The sequence below is a fragment of the Cornus florida genome, unplaced genomic scaffold, assembly GCF_030987335.1.
Source record: "Cornus florida cultivar Cherokee Brave unplaced genomic scaffold, ASM3098733v1 CherokeeBrave_3.0.0_Hap2_Chr08, whole genome shotgun sequence".
Classification (NCBI taxonomy): Eukaryota; Viridiplantae; Streptophyta; class Magnoliopsida; order Cornales; family Cornaceae; genus Cornus; species Cornus florida.
In genome coordinates, this window is record NW_026775578.1 from 37,851,264 (window position 1) to 37,864,799 (window position 13,536).

A 13,536-nucleotide genomic window follows, 5' to 3' on the forward strand; every position below is an offset into this window, starting at 1 on the left:
TTCAGATGTAATACTCCCACTGATTTAGCTTCAACCTTGACATCAGGTCAAAAGACAAATATATATCCATATCATCGAGGCTTCTGGATTCCTGAAATCCTTGCAACGAATTGCAAACATGTTTAGTGGCTCCAGAATCTATCCATCAAGAATTAATAGATACAACCACATAACATGGCTCAATGATTAAATATACATTTTTCTATGCCACGTCATTGCTTAGACAGTTCGTCCTTTAGTATCTTAGTTAGCGACAAAAGAAACAATTTTCTTCGCCCTCAACATACACTGCCTTATTCCCTTTAACCTTTTTGAATACCCATGTTTTGTGCTAGCCTAGTCCTATTATCATCCTTCTTCTTTCCTTTGCCCTTCCACTTGGGCCTAGAAGAAGATGGTATAGACTAGGTTAGATTGAAAAGAATGCCTATACTTTTGATTATCCCTTCATTTGTTACCAATTCTATAAGAATATCAGCGAGTGTGAACTCAAGCTGATTCCTTATTTAGTTCACTCTAAAAGAGTCGAACGAGTTTGGTAACAAGGCAATAATCATGTCAATTTGAAACTTACCATTCAAGTCAGCCATATTGACCTCCAGTTCAATTTTTAAATAATAAACAATCATTTTTCAAAATCCGATATCAAACTGGAGTTCCTCAAGCTATCTTGATAGTATTTAAATTTGACACAATACTTAGGCATATGCTCTATCTAATCTCACCAAAACATCTCATTGACATTTAACATGATGCTTAAAGAAAATAAAATAATGCAAATATTAGCTTTGGAGCATATGCGAGCTAAACTCTAGACTATTGTACCAAGTCATATCATTTGCCTTATCTAATTTATTAAAAGCATTAATGTCAAATTCGGTATCTCAAAGTAAAAGGATTAAGTTTAGGAGTAGAAAATACATTTTGTACCCTTACGTTGTGAATAAAATATCTTAGTTCTTTTTCCAGTCATTATAAATAAGGTCCAATATCATAGAATATGTAAGCAAGCGGATAAAATGGATTAGACATAATTCATCTGAATATAAATGCATTCATACAATATGCAAGGTGAATTATTAATACTATCATGCATATTTAAAATTAAAATGAGTTTGTTAACCACATAATATAATAAATCTCAATCGAATAAGAGATCATTATCATTATTGGTGAACAATCCCTTTTAATTAATGCGGATCCCTCAACTCTGTAGCATAATAAATCAACCAATCAATATGTCAATAACTTATCCTGTTGGAGGAGTTCATTATTACTATTGTTGAGATTCATTTGCTATTAGGCGAACACTTCCATTAAAATAGTATATGGGTCCCTTAACCACTGTATAAAAAATCGGATAACCAATACACCAATAACTTATTCGGTTGGCGAAGTTCATTATTGCTATTGGCGGGCAAATCCCATCATCTCCATATCTCTTAAGACAATGTTTTATCTATCTATATGAAATGATTCCCGACTATGTTTAGCCTTTCTAAAATCACCTAGTGTAGACCACCCGTTGGGGAGCTAACACTATTGATTTTAGATTGAGTGTATAACGTTGTTAATGTTCTAATGAAAAATAAAACATTAAATATCTTGACTCTTGATATTATAATCTAAACTCTTTAAATCATGCGTAAGGCCTTATTTTTAAAGATCTAATTACAATGAATATTTAATATTTTAATTTTCATGAGACAACCATTCTTGTAATATTAAGATTCTTCAAATCATGTGTGGGACCTTATTTTTTAAGATCTAATTACAATGGTTTTAATAACGAAGGCCATGGGGTAATGTATAAAAATCCCCGCTCCCACTTAATTTTTTAATCATTTATAATTAGAGTTTTTAATTTATTCATCTACATGATATGATGCATGCAAAACGTCTTGATTTTAATCCAATTAAATTTAGAAAATATTTGGACTTTAAATGATTCACTAATATTTAATTTGAAGCACACTTTAAAAATAATTTACAAAAATAAATTTTCGTTTCCCAATAAGTGTCCTCAAATTAATTAGTAATCAAATCCAATTAATTTTCATAATTTAATTAATATAAATCAAGTCATTTAATTAAATATCATGGATCCAATGTATGAACAATAATTAATTAATAATTATCTATTATATGCATTTCATACATCACATAAATAAATAAATGATAGAGCAGATAAAATGGCCAATGGATTTAGCTTTTAACATTAAAAACTAAATAATTATTAAGTACTATAATTATTGCACCCCATTAAACTTCCACTATTTTTACATAGCAGAAAATAACTTTAAAATCCAATTCGGGGCAATAATTTACTCATTAATGAGCAAAAATAGCACAATATAATTATTAAACCAAGCCTGGAAGTCCATCACTAGTTCCTCTGACCCAGCAAAAGTTTAGACCAGGTTCAATGCACCATAACACACCATCACACGCCAGCCACGCGCCTCACACGCGCTTCACGCGCATAGATGCGCTTGGGAAAAATTGTGGCGTGTGGCACGCGTTGCCACGAGCCAAGTGGCGCTGGACTTAGCTGGCACGTGCACGCCATGCGCTGTATGGTTGGGGTGCGCCATGAGCGCACCATAGGCGCTGCTGCACTGAATCCTCTCACCTGTTGATGCTGATCTAACGGCTGTAGGTGCGCGCGCATGTGGTTTGCGCCGCACCGGATTCTTCGTCCACCTTCCGGCACCGCCCTTGCTGCTGGCGACGCTTCGGTGGCCGGAAAACTACCGTAAATTCCAGAAAATATATAATAAATTCCAAAAAATATAAATTAAGCCAAAAAAATTTCAGAAAAATTTCGAAAAAATCCGAAAAAATTTCAGAAAATTCCTGAAGCCTAATTTAACTTTTGGACCTTCTTGAAGCTTCATTGCATTCTTTGATGAAGATTACATGCTTTAAAAATATTTATAATTTGAAATATAATGGAAAAAATTAAATTACATCATTAAACTTTCAAACGGCTAAATCAAAGACTTAATTACATTCATCCAAAGATAAAATTACATTCAAATAACCTATAAGCTTCATCCATGACCCAAACACACATCATCATCCATTCACAATTATACATACATCTTCATGTATCAATATATATCAATATATTAATTCATTCATCAACATACATTAATATATATATATATATATATATATATATATATATATATATATAATTTGGATCCATGATGATGATTTTGATAAATAAAAAAAACATAATCTCTACTAATGAATCAAACCATGCTCTGATACCACTGTTGGGAAACGTGCAAGTTTTAAAAACTTTTTGAGGGATTTTGATTCATAAATCTTGATTCATCACATAGAGACAAGTTTTATGTAAAAATAAAATATGATGTATCATTCAAGTAACAGATTGAATACTTACATCAAAAGTCTGTGTAAACCTTTAAATCTTTCATCTAAAGTGAATGTTTTCACTTATTGTAGATCCCTTAGCAAGATGTCTTCTCCTCGGATCTCCATCTTCTTGGTAATTGTTTTGCCTTTAGGAATTACTCATAAGCCTCCATGAATGACCTTGGAAAACTAGGCTTGTGGGAGCCTCACTTATATGAGAACATAAACCCTAATTTTCTAGAGAGAGAAAATATATTTCTTTTTCCTTCTATTAAAAATCACACCTAAAATATACATAGACCATGTATATATATAGGCAACATAAAGATAAAGAAAAGGAAACAATAACTCCTTCTCAATCTCTAATTCACATGTCTCAAATCTAATAGGATTCCAATATCAAGTTGGGCTATGAGTGAGAATCCTTTGGGCTTATTATTTTATTGGCTATAATGAATTAATAATTGGCTCGGTCCATGGACCCAATTAAATTAATTCATAAATTAATTTCTACTCCACTAAAAGAAATTAATTGAACTCCAATTAAATAATAAATAACCTCTAAGTCAATGTTACACTTTGACCTCTTTATGCATAATTAGTTATCGGATAAATAAAGCCATCAATCCGACTACTTAATTAATATATTTATTTTGGTACCTTTGATTATTTCTAGCTCGATCACAATAAAACATTTGTTTGACAAAAATAATAATTTAGATAAATAAATATATAATAAATCATTTTGTCTAAAAATACACGAAGGCCTTCGAATTTATTTTGTAATCAACCATAATCAATATAAAATAAATACAAGTAGCAATGATGCAAATATCGAAAATATAACCCTCTAACTATTAATTACATAACTACCCAAAGTGTCGGTCTAAGGATCCCGAAGAATTCGCCGAACAAAACAAAGTAATTATTAATTAATAAAAGAGTTTATACTTTTCTCATGCTTAAGAGTCCAATGCCATGACGGTGTTAGGGAGCAATTGCATACGACGGCTCTCGCAATATATCTCAACCTAACGCGGATCCAGTTCAAGTCTTAATTAATTATGAGTCCATCCATAATTACTGACTATGAACAATTTATGATTACTATTTATATACATGTATTGATTGCCATCACATACATATATAAATATCTCTTGTAATCATAAGGACACTATCAATTCCATAGTGAATCGAAACATAATACATTGAATTCACCAATTGTATAAAGCATAAATATTTCAGAAACGTCAGGAACATATGTCACTATAATCCAGATGGGAATTTGCTATGCCAGGGCATATAAATGCCAACACTAGTAACCCAGGATCACTTGCTTGGTCATTGAGACCACATGTTGATGCGACCCGACCATGTGCACAAAATAATGCACAACACTTCGGTTTTGAAAATGGTTTCAAACAGGCATCATACTTTAAATTTATATAAAAGCCGCTTAACATTTATACCGTCAAGTATAAAGTGAGAAGGGATCGTTCCTAAGGAATTGAACACGTGTTGAGATTAAACTTGATTTTAGTGCTAATGAGATTGCACAAGAGAGAGAGAGAAAGAGAGAGTTGAGAGAAAAAGAGTTTGGTGAATTGATTAAATAAATTACAATGCCAGTAAATTAAACTAAGGGATTAAAGAGACATGAAGAGAGTCTTAGGGTTAGGATTCACCACTAAGCCCATGCAATTAACCATTTACTTTCAATTAATGGAGAAATCATTTGTGTAATCATAGATGTGGTTACATTATCATCACAAATCACAATTGTAAGCATAGATTATTAACATCAAGAACGAATTGTCTACCTAATGATAATTAAACTAAAGTGTAGAACCCATTCAAAACTACGTCATAACCCACCATACACATTCACAAATATATCCGATAAGAGCACACATCAATCAAGAAGATAATATTAATTGCAATTAGAAGTATGGATTAACATAATCAAGCACAAATTGCCTACTTTACTACAATTAACTAATGACAAGTAAGCTAATTTGTAGAACAACCCATCAAGATTAAGCCTTTATCCATCAAATTAATTGACAGTTGTATCAAATAAGTATCATGCTTTGGCCATCACTAAACACAGCTATAAGGAGTATCTAGTGTAGAATATAATTCTAAAGTAATCACACATAGACATGCAATTTACATATAGAATTAATGGAAGAATTAAGTTTAAATCATCTAATGAAGAATTAAATCACTAATTAATCATACATAGATATATAATCAACTAAAGATTTCAATGAAAGAATTCATCAATACAATCCTTAATTTGTCAAATCAAGCATGTATATATAAAGAAATCACAACGCCATATAATTAATTACAACATATTAATTCCCCAAGAAAAGAAATACAAAAGTTTAGGTTATATGAACTTAGGGCTCATCCAAGCCCTAAGTGAAGAACTAGCTCATGGAGGAGATGATCATGGTGTCAACAAGCTCCATCTCCATCTTTTGGCTCATTCTTTTTCTTCTTTCTATTGTAGATAGAGAGTTTGTAACACTTCTTGAAACCCTAACTTTTTCTTTCTTTTGCTTTTTCCAGAGAGAACAATCTCTCTTACAGAAAAACTAAAAACTAAATAAATAATCATAAAAACTCTCTCTACAATGGGTCTTTGTTTTTTCCTTTAATATCCACATTATTGGAGGCCTATAGTTCACAAAATAAGCCCAAACAAGAAAATCCCGTAACCAAGTAAAAGCTAAATCCCGCAATGCTGCTAGGGGCTGGGGATCGATCCCCTAGCCTTCGGGATCAATCCCCAAGGGGTATTTTTTTGCACCTTTCTGCCAGTAGTAGGGGATCGATCCCTCACTCTGGAGGATTGATCCCCCGGTGCTAGAAATCTCTTTTAAGCCCCGTTTAACTCCATTTTGGCCCCGGACTAATCAGTTTGCTTCTTGATCGTTGGGAATATCATCAAAGGCCCGGAAAAAGGTAGAATTGACCGTTTTTTGAAAGATAAGGTCACTATACGAACAATGGGCTGTGGCCTCTTTTTGCCATTTTCTAAGTTTTTTCCGATTGTCTTTGCTTGTCTCCAAAAAGGCTTTAATGAACCAAAATTAGTCTGTTTGAACCTTATTGACCTGGAACTGACAAAAACATAAATTAGAACTAAAACATGAAAGTAAGATAGATGTAAGGACTAAAATACCCTAACTTAGTTGCTAAAATGTGCAATATTTAAGCACTTATCACATATCATTTGTCTTTCCGCCACTACTTGATTTCGCTTTCAATTCGAAGTTATTTAATATGGATTATTTATAGCTTGTGATACGGTGTTTGACATTTCAATTAGGTGTTGTATACATGTGCTTAGTATACTTGCATGCCATGCTTTTTAACACAAGTTAATAACATTAAATTATCATAACTTGTTGTTTCCGTATTTTAGATTTCAAGTTGTTAACTTTGATAATCTATACCTTGATGCGTTGTATTAAAAGTTCTAATATTAATTAAAATTGCATTGATAATGTAATTTGGGTATTAATTGTTTAATGTAGCCTAGGATGATTCCTTAGACTCATTTAGAACATAGACGTTAGATGGCATAAACCATTTCAGTTGTTTTCGCATTTTAGGTTACAAGTTGATAACTTTGAATACGTATGTCTTGTTGCGTTACACTATATGCTCCTATATTGTTAAATTGTATGAATGATGTAGTTTACGCTAAAAATGCTCTAAGGTAGCTTGGGATGCTCCCTGAGTCTTACTTTTGACATAAACGTTAGGTGGCATGACCGTATGAATTGATTTATATCAACTTAATAAGTTTATAAAACGCTAGGTTTATGCATGCTCATCTCCTACGAGTAACTTATGTTACTCACCCATTTCCATAGGATCTCTTCATTTATGTATGAAGTGTGGACAAGGGCCAAACGGTCCTTCGAAACCATTTGATAATTTTTAGTTTTAAGTTTCTCTTTTAAAATTCATTTTAGGTAAAATTTGAGGTTTAATAAGTGATATTTTGTATTTAGCGACCATTGAGGTCGTAGACCATTGGAACGCGTGTAAATATGTATATTACGTTTGCGTGAATGCTCACCTTGTACAAAATATCACTTTTATATGAAATGGATGCTTGTTGGTCTCAAGTTTTCCATTTAAAATATTTTCTTTGCATTTTGAGGTTCGGATAGGTCGTATTTTGCATCAGGCATTTATGGGGCCCACGGACCATTCACGCGCACTTAAAATCACTAAATACATTTGCGTGCATGATCGTTTTAGCACAAAACACCATTTAGGGTTAAATGAGCACTTGGTGCAAAGTTGTTTATCTTTTTTTCTTAATTCTTCTTCTTCTTCTTCTTCTTCTTTTTTTCTTTTTTTTTTTTTTTTTTTTTTCCACCTAAACTGATTTAGGAGCATTTTGGGATTTTTTTTTGAAAAATAAATTTCGGCCTTGACATGATCACATAAAAAAAAGTGATTTTAGGGGGTTTCTTCATAACATTTTTTTAGAAAATGCTGTCTCAGTCTCGAAAATCCCGCGTCAAATCTGATTTTCTGTGCGCATATGCATTTTTTTTAAAAAGTCTATTATAAGGGCATTTTGGGGATTTCAATTCAAAAATAAAATTTTCTTTTAAAATGGTCAGCTTGGAAAAATTATTTGAGGGGGGTTTCTTTTTTATGTTTTTCTAAAAAAAAATTGTTTAGTGCCTCAAAACGGCACACAAATTTCAGCATTTTGCCAAGGTCACTATTCACTGCTGTCAGAACACTGTTCATTACTATCAAAACACTATTCACGGTCGCGGCGACGTCAAATCTTTTTTGGATTTTTCTCTTCCATCCGGACTCCGAATCAAGTGATTCTTGAGTCTAACTTGATTAATTTTTTGTTGTCTTTCCAATGGTGTGCTCGGTAGCACCCAAATCTTGCTAAAAATTACTATTTTGCCCTTGGGGCTAAACTTGTTCGGTTTTCTTTTTTTTTTTAAATTGCTTCCGCTATGCTTTTTTATGAGCTTCGTGACTTTGAAGGAAGTCACGAATTTGTTTTGGGAATGATGTACATTTCCAGAGATGTTACTTCCTTGTAAAAAGACTATTTTGCCCCTGGGGTCTTATTTGGTCTTTTTCTGATCTTTTCTTCCGCGTTCGTTCTCGTGGAGTTCTGTGGCCTCATAAAAGGTCACTTTGGTGTCCTACGGATGTTTGTATATCCCTAGAGACTTGTTTTCTATTTTCGCTTCCGCATTTCGGATCCGTTATCGGGTCAAAGTACGGTTCATCACAAAACATACTGCCTTGAAAAACCAAGACCGTCACAAATTAAATACTCCTTCCATCCCAAAATAACACAGTTCCCAAAGCAAAAAACTATTTTGGGAGAAATGGAGTAATTTATAAGGTATTCGAGAATCTGACCTATTAATTACTCACTTTTGAATTTGATTTCTGTTAAATATAAAAGAGAGAGAAAAACGTATATGTATTGATGTGTAAGAGATGTATACAACAGGGGTTTATATAAGAGGGGTTATGTGTGATGAACAAGTAAACCTTATATATATATATATGGTAACTATATATATGGTAATCCAATACAAGGTTAGAATATATTATATAATATAGTAATAATAAATTCTACAATATATTTTAACAACCTACTTCAAAATCAAGGTGGATTGAATGAAACCATTTTGAGTTTGGAAATGAGATCTTGAAAGCGGTATGACGGAAGCGATTTGGTGAAAACATCAGCGATCTGGTCATGTGAAATGATGAACCGCAATTGTAAGGTCTTCTGAAGAAGATGATGACGAACAAAATGACAATCAATCTCAATGTGTTTAGGGCGCTCATGAAAAATATTATTTGTGCAATTTGGATTATACTTCTCTTATCACAATACATAGGAGTGACAGTGGATAAAGAAACTCCCATGTCTTGAAGGAGCCAACGCAACCATAGAAGCTAAGAAGTAGTATCAGCAAGCGCCCTATATTTAGCTTCTGTACTAGATCGAACAACCACAGTCTGTTTCTTGCTACGCCAAAATAACATATATATAATATATTACATAAAGTCTATAAAGATTTTCAAATAAGAATAAAACAAAAAAGATACTTAGTGATTGGAATATGATAAACTAGGGTTTGCTTAGTATAAATTTGGGGGATTGTATTAAACCTCCCTTGACTTAAAGTGTTTTGCAATAAACTCCTTTTTATTTTATTTTTTGCTAGAAAACCCCCTCAACTGATCAAAGGGGTTATTTTAACTAAAATATTCCCACCAAGTCAAGGGGAGTTTTATATCATTCAATTGTTTTTTTTTTTGTAATTAAAATATATTTTTGTCGATCTAATTGTTTGATCAAATGTCCATCTCATACATTTATATATATGCATTATATAAAAAATATACTCTCGGTAATCCCAAGGGGTTGACCTAGTTGAAAAGATTGGGCTATGGTGACTTATGAAGTAAGGTCTCAGGATCGGTGCAAACAATTTTTTTAAGAGGTATGTGAATACCAACTAGGAAAAATAAAATATAATATGAGTAAATATTGTCAGTGTATGACTTTTGTTTTTTATGGTTTTCTTTAATTAAAATTATGGAGATGCATGAAATAAAATATATAATCTTAAATATTATTATTCAAGAAATAAAAATTGATTTTTTTTTTTTTTTGGTGCTAAATTCACACAATTGGGTGAATTTCATAAACCCCTGACTTGGTAGGGGTATTTTTGATAATAAGTCAAAATGAAACTCCCTCGGTAAGTTAGGGGTTTTTTAGTACAAAAAATAATTGGAGGGGTTTACAACAAAATGCTATAAGTGAAGGGGATTTAATATAATTTGCCCTGGGCAAAATTATAATTTATCAGTAGGTGACTTTTTCCATCTCCGCCCAGCAACCGCGTCCATTTTCAATAGTAACCTCCATTGTGATTCCCAAAATCATTTAAGAACCTGTAACCCTTATATAAATATAAAGAGGACAAGAAGGCGTGATGTTTTATCATTCCTAAACATATTTATGATGATAAATTAGTAGAGTAGTAACGATATGATATAAGAATCATTACTAAATTAGGTCAAACTCTTAGCATAAAAATTAAAAATGAATTAAAATTCTATATTAATTATTATTATTATTTTTTAACAACACTGAAACATAAACAAAACATTTTTTTTGGTATGTCCTATCATATATTTTTCATTTTTACATAAACAACTTGTAAAACCCTTAAATTTCGTATATTATATTTTATTATTTATTATTTATTATTTGAATGTTAAATTAAAGATATTAGAGTTTTTAAAATTTAAATTTCAAAAAGGAATCCTAAACTATCACAACCACAGTTATAATTATCTTTTATAACTCACGCCGTATCAGTTCTATAGAGAGATTATTTGTAAAAAAAAAAAAAAAAAAAAAAAAAAAAAAAAAAAAAAAAAAAAAAAGAAAGAAAAGAAGAGAGAAGCGTGAGATATTAAGAGTGATATTTAAAGTTGACGTCTGTGGTAGCCAGAAGGTAGACGGTGATTGAGAAATTGCCTAGAGAAGAAGGAGAAATTATATTTCAATAGTCGAGTCTGAAAAGGAAGGTGAAACGATATTTGAGGCAAGTTAACCTTGCATTGTACTTTTATATATATTTGGAACTTGCTTTTGATGAATCTTGTATGTTTTAATAAATAGTAGGAATATATATATATATATATATATATATATATATATATATATATATATATATATATTCTTAATGATAGTTATGATTAGGATAATATAGTTGTATAGGTTGTTGTCTTGAATTTAATTGGACGAGAATTATTTATTACTAAAGATTAGATAAAAATTCAATTGTAGAAACTTTGGTTATTGGTTTTGTTAAATTTGTAAAGATTGGTTATGTTATTATTATTTTAGTAAATTGATATATAAGGTTACAAGTTACGATTTATTGATCCCACCCAAACAATCAGAATGATTATTAATATTTAGTTATTGTTATGAACTATTTGTCTGATGTAATCTATGAGATATGGTTGGAGGACTAGATCATAGAATTATAAATTGTGTATTATGTATATAAACTCTGGATCTATATATATACATATATACATGTATGTATAATTCTTGTAGGCATGTACATGAAAGCAAGCATTTTTATATGGATATATGTATATATGTTTAGATACGAACATGTGAATTGGAACTGAGCCATGTCTACTAGTTGGCAGTACTATTGTAACATGATTAGGATTTATATGATTTAATATTAACCAAATTGAATACTCTTACTTTTTGGTCCTTCATACCTCTATATATATATATAACTTGCGAAAATTGAGTTTAGAGACTTTGTCTGTCTGTGATTGATATATATATATAAAGTATTGCATTGTATACATTATTACTTTGGTTCATGTTAATCATGTAGCAGGACTGGGTAATGTGTGCATTAATGGCATATGTTTATACATATGTTTATTTGATATATTATACATGTGAGTTTAGTCCCTAATTACAGTGACTTGTACGCACGTGATGGCTAGATTGCAAGTTACTCTTTTTTTTTTTCATATTTCGTTGATATTGAAAACAGATTGAAATAAAATACTATTTGATTAAAGGAAATAAAATAGAATCCTATTTCTTTATATTTTATTATTATTCTTTTAAATTGATTTTTAAACTAAAGGAAATAAGGAAAAATAGTATAATTATTCTAAAAATATTGGGGTATGTCCAGAATTTGGTACTCTCAGTGGTTGGGTCATTAGAGTTCTGTTTTTAAATTAAAAGTGTATTTGGGTGCATTAACTATTAATTTGAATTATTAATTAATGATATCTCCCATAATTCACTATAATTAATAATGATGAGTTTGGATTAGTCGGAGGGCAGTCAAGGACTGACCCTATGATGACTCTTGGGTATGGTCAGGGACCTACCTATTTGGGAGTGCACTACCCTTTTGTTATGGCCATGGGTCTAATGAGCCCTTATTGTGTGGACGTGATCAGGGATCATCTGGGAAGTAGACGTACAATCCAGCCACACGTGTGTTTTTGGTAGTTAGGGACTATACGATTCACACCATTTTATTGGACGGGAGCCCGGGGCTCATGTGAGATATGCCGATTTATTAAAAATAAAAGATGGTTATTCATTAAGTTTGTAATTAACTGGGATATACACATTTGAATAATGAACTTATTTGAGTTGCTTATATATACAGGAATATAAGGTAAGGTTAATTTGCTGAACGATAATTGTGTTTAGCATTTATTGCTGAGCTTGTGAGCTCACCCCATTATCACATTTCAGGTACACGTTGAGTAGGAACGTGATGGGATTACATGATGGTGATGGATTTTGGCTTGTTTGTCGCATTCTTTGGTTTAATTCAATTTTCGTATTGTAATAAGAATGACGATATTTTTTTTTGAGAGTTAGTTCATTTTGTCCAATTATCATGGATTATTTTTGACAAGGTTGTTTGATATTATGGTTGTATCGATTTAATAAATTAGAGGGTGGTTTTCATCTACTTCTTTATTTAATTATTTTTATTGTAAAATTGTGGTTGTATAAGGAAAGTCATGTCAAATCTTAATACGAGATAAGAGTTCATGTATTTAGGATTTTGGGGCGTGACAGTTTGGTATCAGAGCCTAGGTTAAGAATTACCTGGCTAAGAAAAGTGATAGTAAAAATAGGAGCATATACTTATACAAATTATTGCTCTCTTACCATGCTCCAGTTTAAGTATAAATTACTTGTGAGACTTATCATTGACATTCTTTACTGAAAATAGGATGTCAGGAGCTGGAAGAGGCAGAGGACGACCTGCTAGAGGCAGAGGTCAGGGAGGTGTTGGTCGTGGTAGTGTTAACCATGACGATGTTCAGTTGGAGGATGCACCTCATGTGCCGAATCCTATGATTGGATTTATCAGAGATATCCGCAAATTGGGGGCTGTTGAATTTGCTAGAGCTACCAATCCACTTGATGCTGAGAAGTGGATTGAAGATATGGAAAAGTATTTTGAGATGATGGACTGCACTGAGGTGCAGAAAAGGAAGATTGGTGCATTTCTTTTATCTGGTGAGGCGCGCCAGTGG

General features: G+C 31.8%; 1 pseudogene; it reads left to right on the plus strand.

The window, feature by feature from the left end:
- The window catches only part of LOC132270072 (uncharacterized), a 31,918-nt pseudogene that overhangs the window by 15,835 nt on the left and 2,547 nt on the right, over positions 1–13,536 (plus strand).